The sequence below is a fragment of the Protopterus annectens genome, chromosome 1.part0 (assembly GCF_019279795.1).
Source record: "Protopterus annectens isolate FY-2018-M chromosome 1.part0, PAN1.0, whole genome shotgun sequence".
Lineage (NCBI taxonomy): Eukaryota > Metazoa > Chordata > Ceratodontiformes > Protopteridae > Protopterus > Protopterus annectens.
The window spans coordinates 93939273-93963689 of NC_056725.1; positions in this window are offsets into that span (position 1 = coordinate 93939273).

Sequence of the window (24417 nt, forward strand, 5' to 3'; positions counted from 1 at the left end):
CCACTCGTCAAGATTTCTCTTGAAGAGGGTCATTGAGGGGCTCTGCCTAATATGGATTGGGATTTTGTTCCAGAGTGAGGGGAGCCTCTGGGATATGAATCTGTCCCTCCAGCATGTCCTATTTATTTCTGTGCTGAGGTTTAAGTCCCTGGAGCGTGTAGCTCTAAGGGATTTGGATTTCCTGAGGTGAAGCATGTCCATTAATTCTGGTTTGGAAATGGCTTTATATGTCAGCCACAGATCGCCTCTGAGTAGGCGGTAAACAACTGAGGAGAGCTGGAGTTTCTTTAGCCTAACTGCATAGGGCATCTGTTTGAGTCCCTTGATCCTCTTGGTGAGGTACTTTTGGGGTCTTTCCAGTTGCTGCAGGTGTCGGGTAAGGTACATCCCAAATGGGACATTGTATTCAATTATGGGCCTGATGAGTGATGAGTAGAGGGGCACAATGACCTCTCTTGATCTAGATGTGAACCCTTTCATGATAAGGTGGGCTATATAGAAGGTCTTTCTAACCACTTTGGCAATGTGATTGTCAAAGGAGAAATTGCTATCTACTTGGGTCCCCAAATCCATAATTACTTCTTCTGTACTTAATGGATTATCACCTATGTGGTAATGTGTGAGCACTTTGTTTTTCCCAAAGGGGATGACTATGCACTTTTTGGCATTTAGCTTTAGGCTATGGCTCTGGCACCAGTTATCCATCTTTGTGAGACCCTTTTGGAGGATGCTTGTGTCAGTTGGTGAGTCGATTATGGCACCCATTTTGCAGTCATCTGCGAACTTGGTCAGCCATAGTCCTCCCGTGTTAGCCTGTACCTCAGAGAAATATATACCAAACAAGAGAGGTCCCAGGACTGAGCCTTGTGGGATGCCACTTGTAACTGGTTTAGAGTCTGACATGGCACCTGCAATTCTGACCATGTGGGTTCTATCCCTGAGCCAGTTTGCAACCCATCTTGTGACATAGGGGTTGATATTTAAGCTGGTGAGCTTATTTATGATGCCTGAGTGGAGTTTTGTGTCGAAGGCTTTTGCGAGGTCCAGGTAGGCTGTGTGGACTACCTTCCCTTCATCTATGGCCTCGGTGACTGTTTCAAAGAAGGTTCAAGAGGAAGATCTTCCCTTAACAAAGCCGAATTGGGTAGGATCCAGTGTTTGGAGGTTCCCAATGTCTTTGTTTATGAGTTCCATGATGATACACTCCATAGCTTTGCAGACCAGGCTAGTCAGGCTTATAGGGCAATAGTTTCCGGGGTCTGTTGTGGTACCACCTTTGTGGAGTGGGACCACTGCTGCTGTATGCCATTCCTTGGGTACATATCCTGTAGTAAGGCTGAGACTGAACAGTGACTTTATGTGAGGGTTCAGTTCTTCTTGGAGCTCATGTAACACGCAGACCAGGACACCGTCCAGTCCCATTGATGCTGTGTTTTTTGCTTTGGAGAGGGCAGCTCTCACCTATGCATCTGTGATGTCAGGGAGGTTACACTCTGTTGGGACAGACATTTGCTCTTTTGGGGGAGAAGGGGGGGAGAAGTTTGCACTGAACCTGTCTGCCAGGATGTTGGCAATGTCTGTGGGTTCAGTGCATTTTTTGTCATTTTGCACTAACTCAGAGCATTTCTGGGAGTTGCCACCCAGGTTCCTGACATAACTAAAGAAGGCCTTGTGATTATCTTTAGCATCTTGTGCAATTTTTCTTTCGAAGCTGGCCTTAGATAATTTTATGAGGGATCGTAGTTTCTTGCTAGTACTGATCAGAGATGCCTTCCCTTTTTAGGATTTTGCTCTATCATGTAGTAGCTTCCTCCTTCTGTTGTATAGCTTATTTATGGCTGGGGTCCACCAGACAGGTCTCCTGCCTTTGGAGGAGTGAGTCTTGGTTTTATTTGGGATAGCACGATCCAGGCATTCCTGTAGGTGTCCATAGAATGCATTTGCAAAGGATTATGCGGTTTGGGCCGTATTTTCCACTGGCCCGGGGGTTTTGAAGGATTCCACCTCGGTTTTGAGAAGTGTGAAGTTTGCTTTTGAGAAGTTCTTCACCATGGTTTCCTTGGCTGGGGGTGGGGATGGGATATGGATGTCCAGTGAGATTAATTTATGGTCAGATCTTACCAATGAGGGGTATACCTCTGGTATGGAACATAGAGTCCCCATGTTGGTGATGATCAGGTCCAATATGTTTTCCCCTCTTGTGGGAGTGGTGACCAGTTGTTCCATAGCATTTGAGTTTATAAATTCTAGGAAGCATTGGGTGTGGGTGTTGGGGCTTGAGTAGTGCTCCCAGTTTATGTTTGGGTAATTGAAGTCACCCAATATGATGGTGTTTGGAGAGACCTTCATATTCTCTAGTGTTCTCAGGAAAGCTGAGTGGGGTTCCTGAGTTTGGGAGGGTGGTCTGTAGCAGGCTACAAACTGAAAGGCAGTTTTTCCCACTGTTAGTTACACGTGGATGGTCTCTGATGCTTCGTGCAGTGCCACTAACCTGGAGGTGTGGGTATCTTTGATGAATATGGATACACCCCTCCTTTTGTGTTTCAGTCTGAATTTTGGGGCCAAAAAGCATGGTATGAGGTATAACCTGGTAGTGCTGGGGTGCTCTCGGGAGCCTTGAACCAGGTTTCTGTTACTGCACAGATATCGATATTCTCCATACTGAGGAGAGCCTTGAGTGTGTGTATCTTGAGGTTTAGACTTCTGGCGTTGAGCAGCATTACCCTTAGTTTCTTTTTCCTTGTGTTGTCTATGGAGGTGGGTTTGTCTTTTGAGCCTTGACTAAAAAAGGCACTATGGGGGTGGCAAGAGCCTTAGCCAATATTCGAAAGCCCAGGGGTGACAGGTGCAAGCCGTCCCTAGCGAAGCAATGTGGCTTGTCGAGCATGTAATCCCAGGTGGACAGACACCGGATCCCCTTTGAATGAAACCAATACTTTAGCAAATTGTTAAAATTGATCATTTTGTCTTTATACTGTGGCATCATTCTTGGTGAGGGTAAGATGCTACTCAAGGTCAGGGTCATATCGGCCTGGGCTACATGATCAGAGAGCTCCTCTATGTCTCTTTTCATGTAGTCCAGGGAGGTACATCTCAGGTCATTCACACCAGCATGGACAATGACGGAGTCATATTTGTATTTGCTTTGGAGTGACCTGAGTGCTTGTGTTATGTGGCGGATCTTGGCACCCGACAGGCAGCTTACAGTGACCTTCTCCTTGTTCAGCCTGGTGAGTGGGATGTTAGTGTGTCTGACAAAAGAGTCACCTATTACAAGTGTATTAGGTGTGTTGTTTAGCCTTAAGGGCTGTGACTGTGTGGCACACTGACTTTGTGAACTATGTGATACGTGGGTATTGTTGTGGGGTAGCGTTTGCTTGGATGTCTGCTTTGGAGGTCTCTGCTGCTTGGGAAGAGTTTTATTTGGAGCCTCTGAGTATGTTTTTGTGTGTTTATGTGTTTGGTTTGCTGTTGCGATAGGTCTATGTGAGACTGGATTTGTGGTGTGTGTGGTTACCTTCTCCACCTGACTGACTGTGCCAGTACTGGGTTGAGAGAGCTCAGCCTCCAGTTTGGCTATATAGTTGCATCTCTCACATATATTTGAGCTTGTTGGGAGGAGGAGAAGGTGGTCTGTGTACATAAGGCAGTTGTAACATTGCCTCAAGATTCCCAGATTCACCAGCTTGACTGAGGAGTAAACCCGAAACTGACTTTTGGACATGCCAGAATAGTATAAGGAACTACTTTTTGACTGATCAAAAAGGACCAATAAGGAGCCAAGTACTTTAAGGGAGTATAAGAGGGTGTAGTGCTTTAGTTTATTAGTGCTTACTTATAAGATTACTTAGGTTAGGTTAGTAACAGGCTAACTGCCCTTGCGAGCCATTGTAAGCCTAGCCAATTATCTCTTCTGAGACTCAAACCCTGCACCTTGTGTTTGTAAGGCAAACACCTTAACCATTAGGCCACCCTCCCAACCCTATACGAGCAACTGCAGGTGTGCTAGTGCTTACTGTCATACAGACTGTTCTGTTCGTCAGTGTGATAGTGATGTTTTAAGTTAAGCATTGTTATATAACAGATACAATGTCATTGTGACAACTTAATTCTTTTCCCCTAGGGGTTGAGTACAGAGTGTAATTGGAGGCTGCCGAACTACATCTGCATTACTTACTGATGATTGATTGTTATCTTCTGGCCCATTGTTTCTTTACTGTTGTACTACTTTAAGGCCTTGGCCTTGGCCTGGACAGCAACATATGTTATGCTTTCGGATTACTGTATAAAATGATTTGCATGAGAGTTGCATTACTCAGTTAGTATGCATTTCAAACACCTAACAACTATATGATATGGCATATACAACTGTAATAGTACACAAATAAACATTTCTTATGTATGCAAACCTGTGTGTGGTGTCATATCCTTTGACTTCTCTGTGGGTATATGTTTCATGTAATAATTGTCTTTTGTATGAGAGAATCATACACTGCTCAGTTTAAAAGGAGGCAATTGTAGGAATACTGGCTGTTCAATATGCTGTGAACCCTCTAAATATGTATCTTCCTATACATATCTATATGTAGTAATATATATATATATATATATATATATATATATATATATATGTATGTATATGTATATATATATATATATATATATATATATATATATATATATACATATATATACATATATATATATATATATATATATATATATGTATCTGCATAGATGTGTGTGTGTGTGTGTGTGTGTGTGTGTGTGTGTGTGTGTGTGTGTGTGTGTGTGTGTGTGTGTGTGTGTGTATCATTGGAATGTTTATTGCTTCCACATTGTACATTCTCTATGGTAGCCAGACTATACTACATGATATGTTACTGATACCATCCTGACATCGTACAGGTGGGATGGATTACTGTTAACGTCTTTTAGCTATGTTGTGTAGGGTCCTGGGTATGGGACTTGCAAGTGTTGGCATTGTGTTGCAAGGCAGATCTGTTTGGCTGTGGGGGCGGGGATGATATCAGTAATTACAAGAGGTACTTAGATTGGGCCCCCTCAGCCCCATTAATGGTGCCTTTGGTCATATATCCATTTGTTGTGTTCCCTTATATCCTTATATATCTATAGATATATATATGTATATGCATATACATATGTATATCTATCTATCTATATATATATATATATATATATATATATATATATATATATATATATATATATATATATATATATATACACACACACATACATCTACATATATAAATACATTTCCTGTACTGTTGAATGACTGCGCTGGATGATATGCTTGTGAAAACATCAGAGTTATGTATATCTGACATGACTTAGTGGCAAATCACTTTGGCTATGGTGTGGCTTAGTGGTAAATCACTTTGGCTATGGTGTGCAGGGTCCAGGGTTCGAAACTTGCAAAGGCTGTTTATTTTGTTGCTGGGCAGAACAAGGGCTGTTGGATAAAGAGTGATTAAGGCACTTTTAAGCAGTTATAAGCGGGTTTGCATGATGGTAAGCAATGCTAACATCCAGTTAAATATATTTACACTCAGCTAGCCTCTAAATTGCTTATCCTTTGTGGGCATTGCTTCCCCCGCTCAAACAGGCTTAAACCCGCTTACTGCTGTTTAAAACTGCATACTCCCACTTACCCCCGCACTAATTTCTTTAAAAGAAAAGAAAAAGGGTTAATAGAAAAGTGGTGAAAAAGGGGCACAAAGAGGGAAACACAGTAGGGAAAATAGCTATGGATGTGCAGGACGCGTGTAGGGAAGGTCCATAGCTGTCCATTTCTTCTACAGTAACAGCTGTGCATATATACTGATTTGGAGGTAGATTTGGACACTCATACCCCTGAGAGAGGGGTGAGGACAATAATAATATGTTGTGAAGCCATTTAAACCAGATTACATGTGTCCAGGGACATGTGTGTGAAATGGACAGCTATGTATGGGGCAAGTTTTTTGGGGGGAGGGGCAGATTGCCCTTTCTTTTTAAGGTGAGAGTGGGATGTTGGGGTGGGATAGTAGGTATATTTGGGGAGGTAGGTTGAGTAGGATGACAGACAAGACAGCATACAGGGGCAGTATATGACACATGTGGCGGGTAAACACCTTGGATGGGGAGGAGTGTTTGGAAGTCAGAAGCCCATGAGCCCCCAAATGGAAACAGTGGGACTGAGGTCCCCACCCAAGGGCAGTCACCACTGCACCTTCACGGCCCCAAAGGTAGCTGTGCTGGGTAGGAGGGGCAGGCTGACCCTCTAGATGTACCACACCACCCTCAAGCTGGTGTAGCTAATCTCTGAACTCCCTGTGGAGCTCGCTACGCACCAGACCCCGGACCTGATGATGGGTGACAGTTTCCTATCTGTGCTCACTCTCAGGGGGGTGAGCCCCATCCCCTGAGGCAGTTCCACCCAAAGGTGGTGCAGGACCAGAGGACAAGATGGTCCTGGGGTGGGCCCCAGACATGCTGGTGCCAGTGCCACAGCCAGATGAGGTGGCAGAGGTGGGTCCGCTGGGACCGGCCTTCCCAAACATGCTATGGTATTTCAATTTTAAAACATATGTGGGTTAGTGATAGTCAATACATTCCAGGATTAGGTATAATAGCATGCATAGATATTTCTATTAACCCAAAACATCAGATATGGAACAGTTGCACAGCAAACAGAACACATGCATATATGGAACCACAGTGGCCATTACAACAGCATGCAGGTACATTGATGGCACCATGCCACCAATGTGGGAGTATTTCAACATGGCACATGCATAGAAACAAATTTCAGTATTTATCAAATAATAGGACATATGTCCCAACAGTAGATATAACTGTACGTATACCTACTGAGTTGTGTATTTAGATTACTGTTGCAGATATGGTGGGGGGGGTGTCAATTAACAACTTGTATATCAGTGTAGTTCTCAATACTTTCTTAGTCAGTGCTGTAATCTGTACCTTACAGGTATTATTACACCACTCTATGGCCTTAGTTTGGATAGTGGTATGTTGTAGACAACTATATACGTGAACTGTGTTTTACCTGCAGTATACACCTATTACCTGGTATACCTGTGGAGGTATTGTTTGTTAACACTACCTGACTGTTTCTACGCATATTCCCAGATTCCAGGTTGATGTTATGCACATACCTCTCAGTCTCTTATTGCACACATTCTTGGCAAGTCTTGACAACATGCAGGTGAAACTGGGAAATATTTTGACAATTGCCCTCATAAACCTTTGGTGAGTTGCTACAATGACAGGTTTGTTTTCATATACATTTTCTGAATATTTACAGGTCTGACAGTCAGTTATATGTCATTAAATGCTGCCTAAATGTCAGAGATCATCACACTGATTTGCCAGGGGGACAAGGTAACAGGCAGAGGATATGGGCCAATTATCTCGACATTCTGGACAAATCTGTACAGTTGAGGGGTATGATTTCTGCATACAGCTTACTACCACTCCCAGGATTCGAACCACGGCTGTGTCTGCTAAAAATAAAACAGTGTATATCACAGTTGAGTGTGCTATATAGATATTGCTGTGTCGCTCTTCTCTGATTTCGGTCTATAAGTCTCCTGGGGTTTTACAATCTGAGAACCTCACAGAAAGGCAGAATTCCACCATAAACACAAATCCACAGCCTGGTTCCAATTAAGGCTATCCCTCCGATATAAACCGCCTGTTCAGAGGATAATCAATAGCAGAAAAACATGTGCAGCAACCACAATTTATTGAAATAAAAACAAAATCAAGAACAAAAATTCCTGGGATTAAGCACTTTCATCTCCCCTCAGGAGACTTCATCAGAATAATTAACAAAGAAATGAACCCATATTAAGTACCCCACCAAACCAATTCCATTGGTCAATCAATTAACAAGTCTGTAAAATCAATTAAACAGTGCATGAAAATTTAAAGTGCTTGGTGCCAAAAACAATGTAATTTAACCAATATAGTACTCCTTCTAAAATGTTCATGACAGAATATATTGAATAAAATTCATAAAATTCATTAAAATGTATATAAATAAATAAATATATATATATATATATATATATATATATATATATATATATAAACACATGAAAATAGGTATATAAATAAATAAATAGTAGCCTTAAATAAACACGTGTACAACATTTCCAAAAAGTTCCACTAAAATTCATAGCCCACATAGGATGTAAAACATATAATGTATAAACATAACAAGTATGCATATATATGACTAATTGCATATATATGACTATATATCTACTCTTTAGGGATTGGAAGCTTGTAATTTGAGGGCTGGGGTAATAGAAATATGGTCATTCAGCCCTGGGTTGTTGCAGGCATCCAACCTCAGTTGCCATACCATCTCACGAAATTCTAATCTAGTCCCCCAGTCCCCTCCCTTGTCACTCCACTTTACTTTTTCCAACACCCAAAATTTGTAATCCACATTTTTACAATTCAAAATGTGCCTATACAGGGCATTGTTCTCATTTTTCCTGTTGATATCATAGGCATGTTCATAAATGCGTTGCCTTAAATTACGTTCGGTCTTCCCTATGTAATATGCTCAGCATACTGTACATGTGCCATGTTAATTGACTGACCAATGTAATTGGTTTGTTGGGGTACTTAATATGCATTCATTTCTTTGTTAATTGATTCTGATGAAGTCTCCTGAGGGGAGATGAAAGCACTTAATCCCAGGAATGTTTGTTCTTGATTTTGTTTTTATTTCAATAAATTGTGGTTGCTGCACACATTTTTCTGCTATTGATTATCCTCTGAACAGGGGATTTATATAGCAGGGACAGTCTTTATTGGAACCGGACTGTGGATTTGCATTTTACAATCTGACTTTGCAATTACAACACTCTTATACAGGGTTTCCTAGACAGTTTTATTATGTAGCACAGTGTGGATGACAGTGATGAGTAATACCTTATTATTCAGAGAAACTGCAACACTAACAATGCCATACAATACCAGACTAAACAGTACCAGTCCAGGATTTCAATCTTTTATTTCTAGGCGCAGTTTTTTGTATCTGACAGACCTGTGGAGGGAATGTTTGTTAATACTACCTGAATGTTGCCACACATATTACCAGATTCCAAATTATTATTATGCACATATGTCTCACTCTGTTACTGCACACACTCTGGTCATAGCTTCACAACTTGGGGGTAGAGATGGGACATACTATGCATATTATTCTCATAGCATTTCAGTGAGTTGCTAGAGTGACAGGTTTGTTCTTATAGATATATGTCTGATAGTTATGATATCTGACAATCAGTTGTATGTCATTATTTGCTGCCTAAATTTCTGGGATCATCCCACTGATTTGCCAGGGGGACAGGGTGACAGGCAAGAAAATTAAGCCAATTATCTGAACTTTCTGACAAAATATCTGTACAGTTGGGTATGATTCTGCATGCAGCTCACTACCACTCCCAGGATTCGAATCATGGCTGTGTGTGCTAAAAACACAACAGTTTACATCTCAGTTAAGTGTGCTATTTGGATTACGTTGTCTATCTTTTCACTGTTTTCTGTCTAAGTCCCTCTCAGTTGTACAATATGACCTTGTGATTGCAACAGTCATAAAGAAACATTCCTACACATTTTATTTATGTAGCACAGTGTGGATAACAGTGCTTAATACAACAATACTATTAAGAGAATGCAATACTACATTACCATATGATACCAGCGTAAACACAAGCAGTCCAGGAGTTAGACCTTTATTGCCAGGCTGTTACCCTTTTGTTTACATACATCCTATATGAGACCCTTCCTGCCATATTGTCTGGTTTATTCAGTGCATGCCATACACAATACAGATTTTATACTGGCAATTAACTTTCTACTACTTTTAGATTTATTTCTTATGACAGTACATGCAAGACTATTACTAACCTGGCTCACGACGCAGCCTCTGCAGCCTACAGGCATGGGCTTCCTGATTCACAGCCTGCTCTGCTGCCACTGTCAAAGACATAAAAGGAATATTTAGCCATACCTGTCCATAATATACATGAGCTGGTAATTATTAAACAGGTAGTAGAATTATACTTACACACTGCTGGGACATCACCCCTCTACCTAGCTTCTTGGATCCACTGATCCAAGAGCTCCTTCTTCCTCCGTTTCAGGTCGGCATAGTGATGCTTGACCTGCTCACCTGTTCGAGGGATGCCAGTGGCAATGGTGAGATCATGGGCGAGATGGTCCCAGGCTTTCTCTTTATATTGGGAACCCTGGTACTGGCCCTGCAGCAGTCTCTCTTCATGGTCTTTTACGAGGTGTCCTGCCATGACTTTGGACTCCTGGATGCCCCAGCTCTGCACTCGGAAGCCCAATCCTTCTCTGACACCAGCCATAGTGCATCTGCACATTTGGAAGCTGCAACCAGTTATGAGATGTATTCCCACCTGTGGGGTTTAAATAGGGCTGATTTCCCACACTTTGCCATGACTGGACAGTTTTGAAAATGCTAAGCTATGGGCAAACCTGCTTACCTAAGGTTGGCATAGCTTAAAGGGGTATACCAATGGGCAAATCGATTTAGCTGGGCTGTGCATTGCTTACACCTAGTAAGCAGAGGTGTGCGATGCTTAGTGTTGCTTATTTTTAAATTTGCACACTATTTGCTGTTTGGCATTGATTTATCATTCATTACATGTTATACATTTGTTTGGTATCCATGATTCATGTGTACAAACACTGTATGGGGTACTTGTGTTTATTGGGGGATTTCACCACTTTATTACAATGACACCTCACATCTGGACTTAATGCAGTACTCCAGTTCACATATATATGTCATGTAGTAGGTTATACAACATACAACTGTTTATAGATTCCTTCCACATATAAATTGTGATATTGCTGTTGTGAAGACCTGTTTGGGTATACCTCAAGTTTATGTACAGCTGTGATGGCTTACTGGTTAACTGCTATGACTATAGTGTACAGGATCCTGGGTTCAAGCCCTGCAAGACCTGTTTATTTTGTTGCTGGGCAGAACAGGGGCTGTTGCATACAGAGTGATTAAGGCACTTTTAAGCAGTTGTAAGCCGGTTTGCATGATGCTAAGCAATGCTAACATCGGTTAAATATATTTACACTCAGCCTCTAAATTGCATAACCTGTGTGCATATTGCTTACCCCCACACAAATGGGCATAAACCCACTTACTACTGCTTAAAAGTGCTTACTCCCACTTACCCCCACACTAATTTAGAAAGAAATGAAACATGGGTCTTAGGAAAGTGGTAGATTTGGATACTTGATGGATTTATCATTCATTATACATTATAACTTCATTTAGTATCCCTGATTCATGTGTACGTATACTGCATGGGGCACTTGTGTTTATCTATAGATTTTACCACATTATTACAATGACACCTCACATCTGCACTTAATGCAGTACTCCACTTCACAAATATATGTTATTTATTAGGTTATACAGCAATAAAAATGTTCATAAATTGCATTCACATGGAAAATGGAATTTACTACAGTGAGGATCAAACCGAGAATGACTACTCGCAAAGCGAACGCTCTGACCACTACATTATTGCAGTACTGCTTTAACTGAATGTATCTTGCTATTTATCTTCCTGTGCTATTTAAGCTACAGTATGCATAGCTAAATCTAATCTGTTTGATAAAAAAAAATTATATTGTTATTTTCTCTAGGAAGGGACAGATTACACTTACTGCTGTGGACTCCTGCATGCAGCTGCACAATTGTCAGACATCCTAGCAACCCCCTATACCTCTCATGCAAAATATCTGGACAAAGCTTGAAAAAAAAGAGGTACAACTAGGGACATATTTTAAATATTGCTCTTATACACTTAGGTAAGTTGCTAGAGTAACAGGATTTGTTTTAATATAACATTTCTGAAGGATTAGGTGTCTGAAACTCAAATGTATACCATCATTTAACAACTTCAATCCTGACATCATCCCAGTGATTTCCCAGGACAAATGGGGTACAGGCCAACTGTATGGGTGAAAAATATGGACATTCTGCAAAGATTTGTACAGTTGAGAGGTATGCAACCCCCTATGAGCATTCTTGCTCATTGTAATTGCCGAATGGCAATTCTTGAGTGCGCAAGCGTGTGTATTGTGAGAGCTCTGCTCTCAGACACACCCCCTGCACTCATCCATGCTCTGTGTCTGTTTAAGAGCAGAGGCAGCGCGCCTTCATTACTATGCATGGTGCACTGCCATGCTGCTCTTAAATGGTCGTTTCCACCCAGGAATAAGTTATTCCTGCACAAAACCTTACAAAATCCTGGGGAATGTCTTGTGATGGGGAACATGAACTGGCCCTCAGAAAGTAAAATTTAAAATTCAGAATGCTGCATTAGGGACATAAACATGCTTTTTATTTAGAAATAACAGCAATTATAGGATTCTGTCAGCACAAAACTGATGTCTGGTAGCTGAAAATAAGAAAAATATACTTAAAGCAACAGAAGTTCATATACTAATAATCAATAAGATAAGCAGGTCTTCAGATGTCTTTCTACATTAACTGCATAATAAGTAAGCAAAAGTGGAAAGCAAAAAGCCGTAAAAAAATTCACAAAGTTGCAAAAAACAGCTGACAGAAAATGAAACTCAAAAGAACTTTCTTTACATCCAGTAAATGCTTTCTTCTTGAATTGTACTCACACAAATGTTTATAAAACAGCATAAATTACATCTATTCATTAATCTATTAATGATTAAATTTCTTCCATTTAAGAAACACTTTGAAATTTTCTCAATGATTGAGTCCAGATGGATACCAAGCATTCAATTTGACCTGCCACAAATACACTATCCAATCAAGTTCGCCCTCAGTATCAAATCTTGTTTCATAATTAATAACTCGATCCAAATCTATGAACTTAAAAGCAACTTTGCATACATTATTATTGCTGTGATGTTTAGTCAGGGCATCTTTACAATCACCTACTGTCACTGCATAGTTGTGTGTGTATATTCTTTGGTTCAGTTCTCTCATAGTACATCCAACATAAAAAGCAGTGCAGGACATACATAAAGATAAATATACTATAAATCTAGACTTGCAAGTAAAATGTCCTCTGATGTTGATCTTAATATTTTTAACAGTAATATTAGTGGTCCTAGTAAGTAAAAAAAATGACAAAAATTACAATTGAAACACATAAACATCCCTGGATTGTCCCACATATTGAAAAAAAGAGAGGTTTAACCTAGACTGGTTTCTGTTTGTTGGTAATTCTTTTGAATCCACTGCATCACAGAAACCTAGCTAAATTTTCCCATGGATTGCAACAATAATATTGTCTCTTTATATTTTATGCCATGTGGCCACTTACACTGAGAGCAGGTGTTTCAGAATCTGTTCCCCATAATAAGCCTGCTTATAGTTAGGCTTTACACCAAAGTAAGTCACTTACACTGAGAGCAAGTCTTTTGGAATCAGGGCAGACTTACACTGAGATCAACTCTTTTAGAATCTGGCCCCATGTTTTAAATGTTCTTCTGTTTCATCATTCTTCATTTTTCACATTTTTATCTTTTGTTGACAATTTTCTATTTGTTCATTAAATCGTTCTTTTATTATTTTATTTATTCTTATTATTTTCCAGAATTCTTCATACTTATATTTAAACACTGTTACTAATTTCTATTTTTTCTCATTTATCCATTTCAATAATTTATACAAATTTAAAGATGCTGCATACACCACTAGATTTAACAAATCTAATTCTTCTCCTTCTTTGCTCATATATAATACTATACTTTTCACTGGGTTTAATCTAGAACCCCATATAAATGAAAAAAATATTACTTCCAACAATTGTTTCTCATGTATTTTTGGAATCATAAACATACTCAATAAATATATGTTACCCATTAATACTGAATTTATTAAGTTCACATTTTTCTTGTAAGCTAATCTATGTTTTCCATAAAACTATTTTATTTCATTTTTAATAATAATTCACACTGTGTTTTATTTCCTTCTTTGCCAACATTTATACCTAACACATATAATTACTTCATTGTAAATTGTATACTTACTATTTTACTGTGTCTCCCATTCTTTTACTTTTATTAGTTAATGTCAGAGCTATTTCTTTCAATCAACTACACAAAGTATAGTGTATTTCATCCATATAATATTTTTAGTTGTTATAATAATATCATCTGCATAGATCATTAACACTGGAATTTCTACACCTGTTTGTATTATATGTTTTGCATTCTTCATTTTACAATTAACCTCACTAACTACCACATTCATACCTAAAGCAAATAAAGTACTAATCATAGGGCATCCTTGTCTTATACCATTACTCATCTCTGTTTCTTTACTTAACTATCCAGTTACCAAAATTCTTATTTTATTATTACTGTATGCTGTCATACAAACTTTATTAATTGTATTACTAAGATTGTACCTCTTCATTAAATCCCATAACATCTCATGTTCAATTGAATCAAAAGCGATAATAATATCACCTACCATAAGTTTTACATCTTACATCTTCTCTTCTCCTTAGAATATCATCCACTGTTTTGCTTACTATCATTAATAATACTTGACATTCTTTTCCTTTCATACCATATAGGCTTTCTTCCATTAAATATTTCATCTTATTTTCAAATATTTTCTGTATTATTTCATAAATATCTTATAATCTGTATTGTTTAACAGTATTGGTCCCCAATTCTTTATGTTTTCTTTTTCTCCTTTCTTCAATAGGAATTTTAATATTTCATTATATAATTCATTATGATTTAAACTTTCATTTAACCATTTATTCAACTCTTGTAACAGATATTCTTTTTGTCATTCTTCTAAATTTTTATATTTTTCAAATTCAATTCCATTCGGACCTGCAGAAAAATCTCTGTTTAATTGATTAAGTACTTTAAAATAAAACAAGCAGAAGACCGTACAACCAAAACGTGAAATAAATAAATGGTCCTGGCAGTAGCAGGATTAAGTATTTTATCCAATTCATACAAATATTTTTTTCAACTTTCTTATTCACTTGTTCTAAGAATTTATTTTTTTCTTCCCATATTTTATTACATTCCCTCTTTAAAAAAAATATCATTTCTACATAATTTACTACATTTCCATAATCTGAGATAGACTTCTTTTTACATCTCCTTTTTCATCTTTCATTTCTCTTATTACACTACTATTCTCTTTCATTATTTTACTTAACTATACTGATAACTCTTCCTTTTTCCTTTGTAGTAAATAACTTTGTTATAAATCTTTTATTTGTATACGTACTTTTATATATTTCTTTCTCTTTATCATGATTTTCTCTCTCATTCTTTTCTGATTTATCACATGCATTTTTGCATACCCTTGTTTTCCCATCTTTCTTATCTTACTCTGCCATTGTACAAAATTATTTTATATTTCCTTTTAGAAATAATCCACCTTTATGACCAACTACTGTAAAATTCTCTCATAGTAACATGGTCTCTCCATAACTGTATAATCAATTATTTCCTTTTTCATTCCATTCTTTTTCATTTATTCTTTTAATACGCTTTCCTATTCTAAAATATTCTTTATTTTCATTTACTTCCATCCATATTGCCAAATGATCTGTAAGTTCTTTCACTGCTGCGTCTCCTTCTGCTATGCTTATACCATTGAGTATTATAAACTATTCAGTCTCAGATTTTAATGTGCCTCTTCTATATGTCTATACGTTTCTATTCTGTTTTCTCAGTTTACCAGATTTCATAATTCTTTTCATTTTTCTTACATCTTTTCCATTCTTTTTACCCCCTAAAATCACAAAGTCTCCTGTTATTATAATATCCATCTTTACTACTACATAATTTAACATCTGTTGAAATAAGTTCTTTCGTTCTTTACAAATAACTTATGCATATATAGCTATACGTCAGTAAACCTTTTTTGTCATCTTAAATCTACAGAATCTCTAAGATCTTCACTACTCTTCTGCATAATACTGCTATTCCTGAATAAAGCTCATTCCCCAAATTCCATATAATCTCTCCATCCCATATTTTTTCTATCTGTAATCTTTCTTCATGTATTAGAAATCTTATATATTCCATAACAATTATATCTACATCACATTCATTACATCATTCTATAATGACTATCCTTCTTGTTATATTTTTCTACTGTTTACATTTACTGAATGAATCCTTAAATTATTAGTTTCTCTATTCATATGTTCATAGGTTGGTACTAGGCTATCAACCCTGGGGCCTATACAAGCCTAGCCATAACAATTCCCTGGCTATTTCTTCCCAGCATATTTACTTCCCTGGTCCCCTGTCTAGCAGGGTGACTGACATGATCCCCAGGGTGAATTTCATATCTCCCATCCAATCGTCAAGGTTCCTTTTGAAGAGGGCTAAAGAGGCGCTCAGCCTGACATGTATGGGCAGTCTATTCCAGAGTATGGGGAGTCTCCGCATCAGGAACCTAATCCTCCAGCATGTTTTGTTCATTGTGATAATCAGGTTTAGATTCCTGGAGCATGTGGCTCTGAGGGATTGGGATTTCTTTAAGTGTAGCATGTCCAACAGCTCTGGGTTTGACATGGCCTTGTATGTTAAGCAGAGATCACCTCTGAGTACGTGATATGTGACAGAGTATAGCTGGAGTTTTTTTAGACAGTCAGCATAGGGCATCTGCTTTAGGCTTGTGATTCTTTTAGTGAGGTGTTTATGTGGCCTTTTCAGTTGTTGCAGATGTCTTGTGAGGTACATACCAAACAAGGCATTGTACTCTATAATGGGTCTAATGAGGGATGAGTACAGTGGGACAATGATATCTTTTTTCTCTGGATCAAAAGCCCTTAGGGATAAGGTGTGCCACATAGAAGGATTTCCTGACTATTGTGGCGATGTGGTTATTGAAGGTGAGACCACTGTCCACCTGTATCCCTAAGTCCCTCATCACACTTTTGGTGTTTAGTGTACTGCAACTTATGCAGTAATTCATGGGTACATGTTTTTTCCCAAAGGGGATAACTATACATTTCTTGGCGTTGAGCTTGTGTCCATGGCTCTTGCACCAAGCATCTGTTTCTGTAAGGCCCTTTTGTAGAATATCAACATAATTTGGGGATTCAATAATGGCTATCAGTTTGCAGTCATCTGTGAACTTTGTTAGCCAGAGTCCCTTAGTGATGGCCTGTACTTCAGAGAAGTAGATGCCAAACAAGAGCAGTCCCAGGACTGAACCCTGAGGTACTCCAGTTGTCACTTGTCTGGGGTTGGATTTTGAGTCGGCTACTTTTACATTGTGGGTTCTGTCAGTAAGCCAGTTGGCAACTCATCGAGTGATGTAGGGATTAATGCCCGGCTTAGTAAATTTATCTATGATTCCAGAGTGGGAGATTGTGTCACAGGCCTTGGCGAGGTCCAGATAGGCTGTGTGGACCACCTTGCCCATGTCCATGGCTCTGGAGACTGATTCAAAGAAGTCAATCAGGTTGAGAAGACAAGATCAGCCCTTTACGAAACCAAACTGGGAGGGGTCCAGTGTTTGGAGGTTGCCAATGTCTTTGTTTATAAGTTCCATGATAATGCGTTCCATGGCTTTTCAAATCAGGCTCATCAGACTAATGGGACGATAGTTCCTGGGATCCAAGGTGGATCCCCCCTTGTGGAGTGAGATAACTGTATCTGTACGCCACTCATTGGGCATGAAGCCTGAGGTGAGACTATGATTAAACATGACACTTAGGTGAGATGCCAGTTCATTTTGTAGTTCATGTAGTACACAGCCCGGGATGTCGTCTGGTCCTATGGATGCTGTGTTCTTAGCTTTGGAGAGTGCGTTTTTTACCTGTGTAGCCATGATTACCAGAATTTGGCAAACTTTTGGTATTGAGCTGGGCCCTCTAGGGGTGAGAGGGGGGTGATGTTGGCACCGAATCGATCTGCCAGGATATTGGCAAGATCCTTGAGATTAGTATATTTAATGCCATTCTGTTGTAGCTCAGAGCAGATCTGAGCATTGCCATTTAGATTCTTGACATAACTATAGAATGCCTTGTGGTTGTCCTTGGAATCTTTGACAATTTTATTTTCTTAACTAGCTTTGGAGGATTTTATGAGGAATCTCAGCTTTTTACTGAGGCTGGCAAGTGAATATTTTGCATCCTGGGATTTTCCTCTTTTCTGCAACAGTGTCTTCCTTCTGTTGTATAGTTTGTTTATGGCAGGGGACCACCAGATTGGCTTCCTTTTTTGGAGGAGTGCATCTTGGTTCTATTTGGAATGGCACAATTCATGCACGAGTGGATGCACTCATACAGTGCCTTAGTATAGGATTCAGCAGTCGAACTTTCAGTTCCCGTCTGCATGTGTGTCATGAAGTTTGGCACTTCTGACTTGAGTAGCATGAAGTTAGCTTTGGAGAAGTTTTTTATGGAGGTTTCTCTACTGGGGGGGGGGGTGGGATGTCGACATCAAGGGTGATTAGCTTATGGTCAGAACTGACCAATGTGGGGGTGACCACTGGTGTGGAGCATCGATCTCCCATGTTGGTAATGACCAGGTCTAGGATATTTGAGACCCTGGTGGGACTATGGATTAGCTGATCCAGGGTGCTGGAATTTATGAATTCCAAGAACCGTTGGGCAAAGGTGTTGGTACCCGAGTAGTTTTCCCAATTAATGGCAGGGTAGTTGAAATCACCCAGTATTAGGGTGCTTGGTTGTATCTTAATATTTTCCAGTATGTTTAGAAAGGTGTAGTGAGAATCTTGGGGCATGGTGGGGGATCTGTAGCAAGCTAGAATTTGGATTGCAGTCTTACCTAGTGTTAGTTGCACCTGTAGAATTTCAGATGCATTGTGTTGGGCAACCAGCCTGTAGGTGTGAATATCCTTGGTGAATAATGACACTCCTCCACCTTTAGTGTTTCGGTCCTGTTTTGGTGGCCGAAAAGTGTGGTAAGAGTTACAGCCTGGTATTGCAGGGGTGCTCTATGGAGCCTTGAACCAGGTCTCAGTTACTGCACAGATATCGATGTTCTCCATTTTTAGGAGTGCCTTGAGAGAGAGTGCATTTTGAGGTTTAGACTTCTAGCATTGAGTAGCATTACCTTCAGATTTTGCATGCTTATATCTATTACGGTGGTGACTTTGTCCTTTGAGCCTTGCCTAAAAAAGGCACCATAGGGGTGGCAAGAGCCTTAGCCAGTAACCAGAATCCCAGGGGCAACAGGTGCAGACCATCTCTGGCAAAGCATCGTGGTTTGTTGATCGTGTCATCCCAGGCAGACAGATACTGGATCCCCTTTGAATGACACCAGAAACTTAGCCAACTGTTGAAGTCAATCATTTTGTCCTTATACTGTGGTATCGTTCTGGGTGAAGGCAGGATGCTACTCAGGGCTAGGGTCATACCTGCCTGGGCCACATGATCTGAGAGCTCTTCCATGTCTCTTTTCATGTAGTCCAAGGAGGTACGTCTCAAGTCATTTACTCCAGCATGGACAATGACAGAGTCATATTTGTACTTGTTGTGGAGTGATTTGAATGCATGTGTAATGTAGTGGGTCCTGGCACCGACAGGCAGCTGACTGTAATTTTTCCTTGTTCATCCTGGTGAGTGGGACATCAGTGTACCTGACTATAGAGTCACCTATGACTAAAGTGTTGGGTACGTTGTCTTGCCTTTGGGGCTGTTGTTGGGTGGCACAATGGTGTTGTGAGCTATGTGACACTTTGGTTGTGATTGGTGTTTATTTGCATTACAGCTTCGGAGGTCCTTGTTGCTTGGGCAGGTTAATGTTAAGGGCCTCCACATAAGTGGGTTTAGTGTTACTATGTGTGGATGTTGGTGGCGTGAGTTTTGAAGGGCTAAGTGTTGCTTGAGGTGTAGTGCAGGTGTTAACCTTCTCCTCTTGACTGTCTAGCACAATCTTGGGTGGAGAGTGCTTTGCTTCCAGTTTGCCTATGTAAGTGCATCTCTTGCAGGTTATAGAGTTGGGTGGTAGGAGGAGAGGGTTGTCTGTGTACATAAGGCAATTGCTGTATTGCCCCAGTATGCCCAGATTCACCAGGTGGACAGGAGAAATCACCTTAATTTAAAGGAATTCTTCCTTTTCTTATACTATCTTTTTCAAATATATTACTTCTCATCCATTTCCTTTCTTTTTCTCTTTTAAGTTTATGCATTTGAATTTCCTTTTTCTCTTACTACTTTGCCAATAGAATTATTTTTTTTCCTTTTACTACTTTCCAACTTGTATCTTTTTCATCACTAACTTTTGATTCTGTTCTTATTTCCTCCTACTCATCCACTTTTCTTTTATTGTCATCCTTTTCTTTTTCTAAATTTTCTTCCATTCCTATTTCCAATTATTTTTCACTTTGTTCTTTATCCCCCTTATTTTTACTATCTGTTTCATTATATTGTCCTTTACAATCCATCCATACATGTCCAGTTTTTTATATTTATAACATTCAAGTTTTCATTTCTTTGCATCATGTCCACTTTTCTCACCTATGTAACATTTCTTTTTATCACAAATATTTATTAACTGTCCTTCTTTACCACAAAACTAACACGTTATTGGCTGTCCCCAATATTTTACCACACTATTTCCTTAAACATTTATAATAATTGGAATATGTAAATTTTTTCCATTTCTATTTTAACACAGCATTATAATCCCATCCCCCAGTCCATAAACCCCTGTAATCATAAACTTTTGAAATGTCCATTACTTCTTCACAAATATTTTCTAAATATCCTTTCAAAATCTTTCTTTCCACCTCTGTCTGGAACTGTATATGTATTTTCTTTTTTGACTCTTGAAAAAAAACTTTCACCACATAATCATTCCAAGGATTATCATTCTGTCTTTTTTCACATTCACACAAAAAAAGTCCCAGAATGTCTCTTTATTTATTAAAATAAAGGTTCTCATCTCTCGTGTTTTAACTCCTAAAGCTAAATGAAGTATTACAGTATTAGTCTCATGCCACATATTTGTCCATCTCATTTCCTTTACTTTGTATCATCACCATGAATTTTCTTTTGATATTATTTTTTTTCCTTTCTTTCTTTCTGCTCTCTGTTATTATTTGCCACTGTCTCCACATATGTTTTCCATGTTTGAGTACTGTCCCCTTTCAAAGTAGCCTCTGTTTCTTCTTCCTGTATTTTCTCCATTATTTCTTCCCAAGACACATCATTTTGGGTTCACTTTGGTTTATCAAATCATTTAATATATCATCTTGAAACCATTCTGACTGGATGGTTGTAACAATACACTCCTTTTTCACCTACTCCTTTGATTCTGCAAACAATTCCTTTTGAAGAACACTTTCTGAATCCTCTATAACACCACAGGTATTTTCTTTTGAGCTGGCATTTCCCTCCACTCCATCCATCACTCTCTCCGTCTTGCACACCATCCTCCCAGCTGCCACTGCACTAGGCAACGGGTGTGCACATATACTCACTGTAAATGAGACACAAGTACAAGTTGTGAGTAAGGGAGGTTCCCTGATGCCTTGGCCAAACTTCCCCTAGTGGTAAAATACCACCTTGGGTGTCCCCTGAAAGGAGACTACTAGCCTAGTGGGACTAACCTGGTCAACAAAGAATAATTAAATTAAAAAACATTATATCTCTTAAACCTAAATCTGACCGTCTCCATTTTATCTCAGTCAAGTTTAGAAAAAAGGAGATGCAGAAAAACACAAAAAAAGTTAATCTCAATTAGTGAGAGAAATTGTAACACAAACAGCTTTCAAACACAGAACATCAGTCGAAAAAGTAATTTTGTTTACAAATGTTTACCTTTTTCTAACAGACTCCAACATGTGTTTTTTTACATCATTCAGACATTCTATGGGAATAAGCGTATTGCCATTCTTAACCAAAGATTTAGTTTCTTTGTTTGCAAGAGATGATGTCAGTGTATGCAAACAGTTCTTTAACTTTCTGCTTCTACCACAGAAAGATGTATATTTACAATGAAAGCCATGAGCTGAACATCCTGTTATTCATGATAGTGCTTTGTGCATACATGTGTACTCACAACACAAATATTTGTAAATATGTTTATACACAAGCACTCCCAACACAAACACTTGTAAATACAAACAAATTAAAACTGCTTAGTAGGCAGAAAAAATAGATGCACCTGAGCTGAACTAGGCATCTGTATCTGTTAATGCTCAGGGAAAAGTGGAAAGGGAGGGAGATTTTAACAGCTTCTAAGACGTCGAAGTACAACAGAGGAAAGCAGCTTCTTCAAGCAAATTACACTTTAGTGCTTGTGATCATCACTGTATGATTGGAAACAATTTCTTTTCTAGAGTTTATTAGCAAAATAAACATTTAAACTTTTGAAATTCCTACTGAACACAGAAGTACAACATGAACTCCTGACATTACATTCTCCTAATAGGGATGTTTCATTCATCTTGATGAATGTACTTGGTGTTCATGGAAATTAGTGATTGTTTCCATAAATGGCTAGAAATCCCAGCGTTTTTTTTTTTTTTTGGCACATGCATATGGAAAACTACTAATTGGTAAACAATTATATATTTTTTTTTTGCCAAGCTGATAAGTTACTTAATGGATTGGCAATTAATTACTTGTTACAACTCTTTACCAATCAATTAATTAATTTGCAATCCTCAATAAGAGTAATATCAGTAGTTTACAGAAGGAAATATGGACTGAGACAAGACATCAATGGGCAATTATATGGACTGAGACAAGGCATCAACGGCCAAGTGTTCAAGACTTCTATGTTTGGAGGGAGTTTTAAAGGTATATCTTATCAACAACACCTACAAAAGGAAACACAAAGGTAATTGCAAGCATGAAGATGTGATGTGCTTGAGGGTAATGTTTTCTGTATCGTAATATGAACCCTAAAACTTGATCTTAAAAGCTGTTATATGCTATGTGGCAAAGCATGGAACACTGAAATACTCAAGATCATCACAATATTTTTACACAAAGAAAGTAAAAGAGTTTGCTATCTATACGTTCACTGATGAAAATGCATTGTGTGCTATATACTTGTGGAACAAGGATGTGATATTCTCTATTAAACTGTCAAAATGTTCAAAATAAGGAAGTAACTGTCACTTGTCAGAATGGTTCAGTAAAGCCAAATTGCAGATGGCTGTTAATGCCTGAGTTCTTTACTTCCACATGACATATTTTCTCAGTCAGTTTACTTGCAAATATTTTTTTTAACTTTTTTTTCTCTTTTTGTCAGTTATTAGCCTTTTCACTGTCTATCACTGGGGCAAAGGTTGATTGGGAGTGGCCATCATTTAGACAACCACTGGGAGTGGTTTGAGGCTTCTGCTTTATAGCACTATCCCTGCATGCACTCAGTGGATTGCCTGGGATCCATATGCACAGGACTAACTAAAAAGGTCATCCCCTACTTCCAGAAGTGATGTTCCCTACAAGTAGCACTGCCCCTCCCCTTGGAGGACAAGTGGTAGTTTCCCCAACAACTACTAGGGAAATCAACTCTGTGAGCTCACATGTGATCATTGTCCTTCATACTCCCCTCCTGGAGAGGTGAGGTAGAAATGCCTCTTCACCCCCCCCCCCCACACCAATCTGGCTACTCCACTAACAGAGACACTAACTGAATGCTGGTCACCTGGGTCAAAGTCAGGGCTTCATCGTTCTGTACCATGGAGCCAGGCTACTCCCAGATATTTAAAGTTGTACAGCAGAAGTGTAGCTCGTTCAATTAAAGCACTGTGCATAGCTCAAGTGAAGAGCAAAAAAATTATAAAAAAGGCACTTCACTGTAATAAGCCATAAGTGATCAGCTTATTACAGTTAGATCTGCACCCTACCCAATAACAACAAAAAAAAAACAGATATGCCTTCTACTGGCACACAACCAGGTGGCCAAATGTATGGCACACACACCCTCCTGCCAGCCCCAGCCATTCAGGTCTCATTTCTGCCCATTTCTGTGCCCTGGCCCCAACCTTCCTTTAATATATTTTATTAAAAAAGGCATTTCTTCTTTTAAACTGTAGCAAACTATTTGCTACAAATGTAGCAAACAGTTGCCGCAGTTTATACCTGCATGCACCAAGTACTTCGGTGCTCATATTTTAGTTTAACTTTTTTTTTTTTTCAACTGTAGCAAACTGCTTGCTGGAGTGCTATATAGATGAGGTTTTAATAAAAAAATATATATATATTTTTTTACTTTTAAACTGTAGCAAATAGTTGTTACCGTTTAGACTCCACAGAGAGCACTACAGCACTTAGGTTTGACTGCAAAGAGTGATCAGTATGGATCAGCTGATCGCTTCCCCCAACACTTTGCACCTGGGGCTGTTGCCCTTCT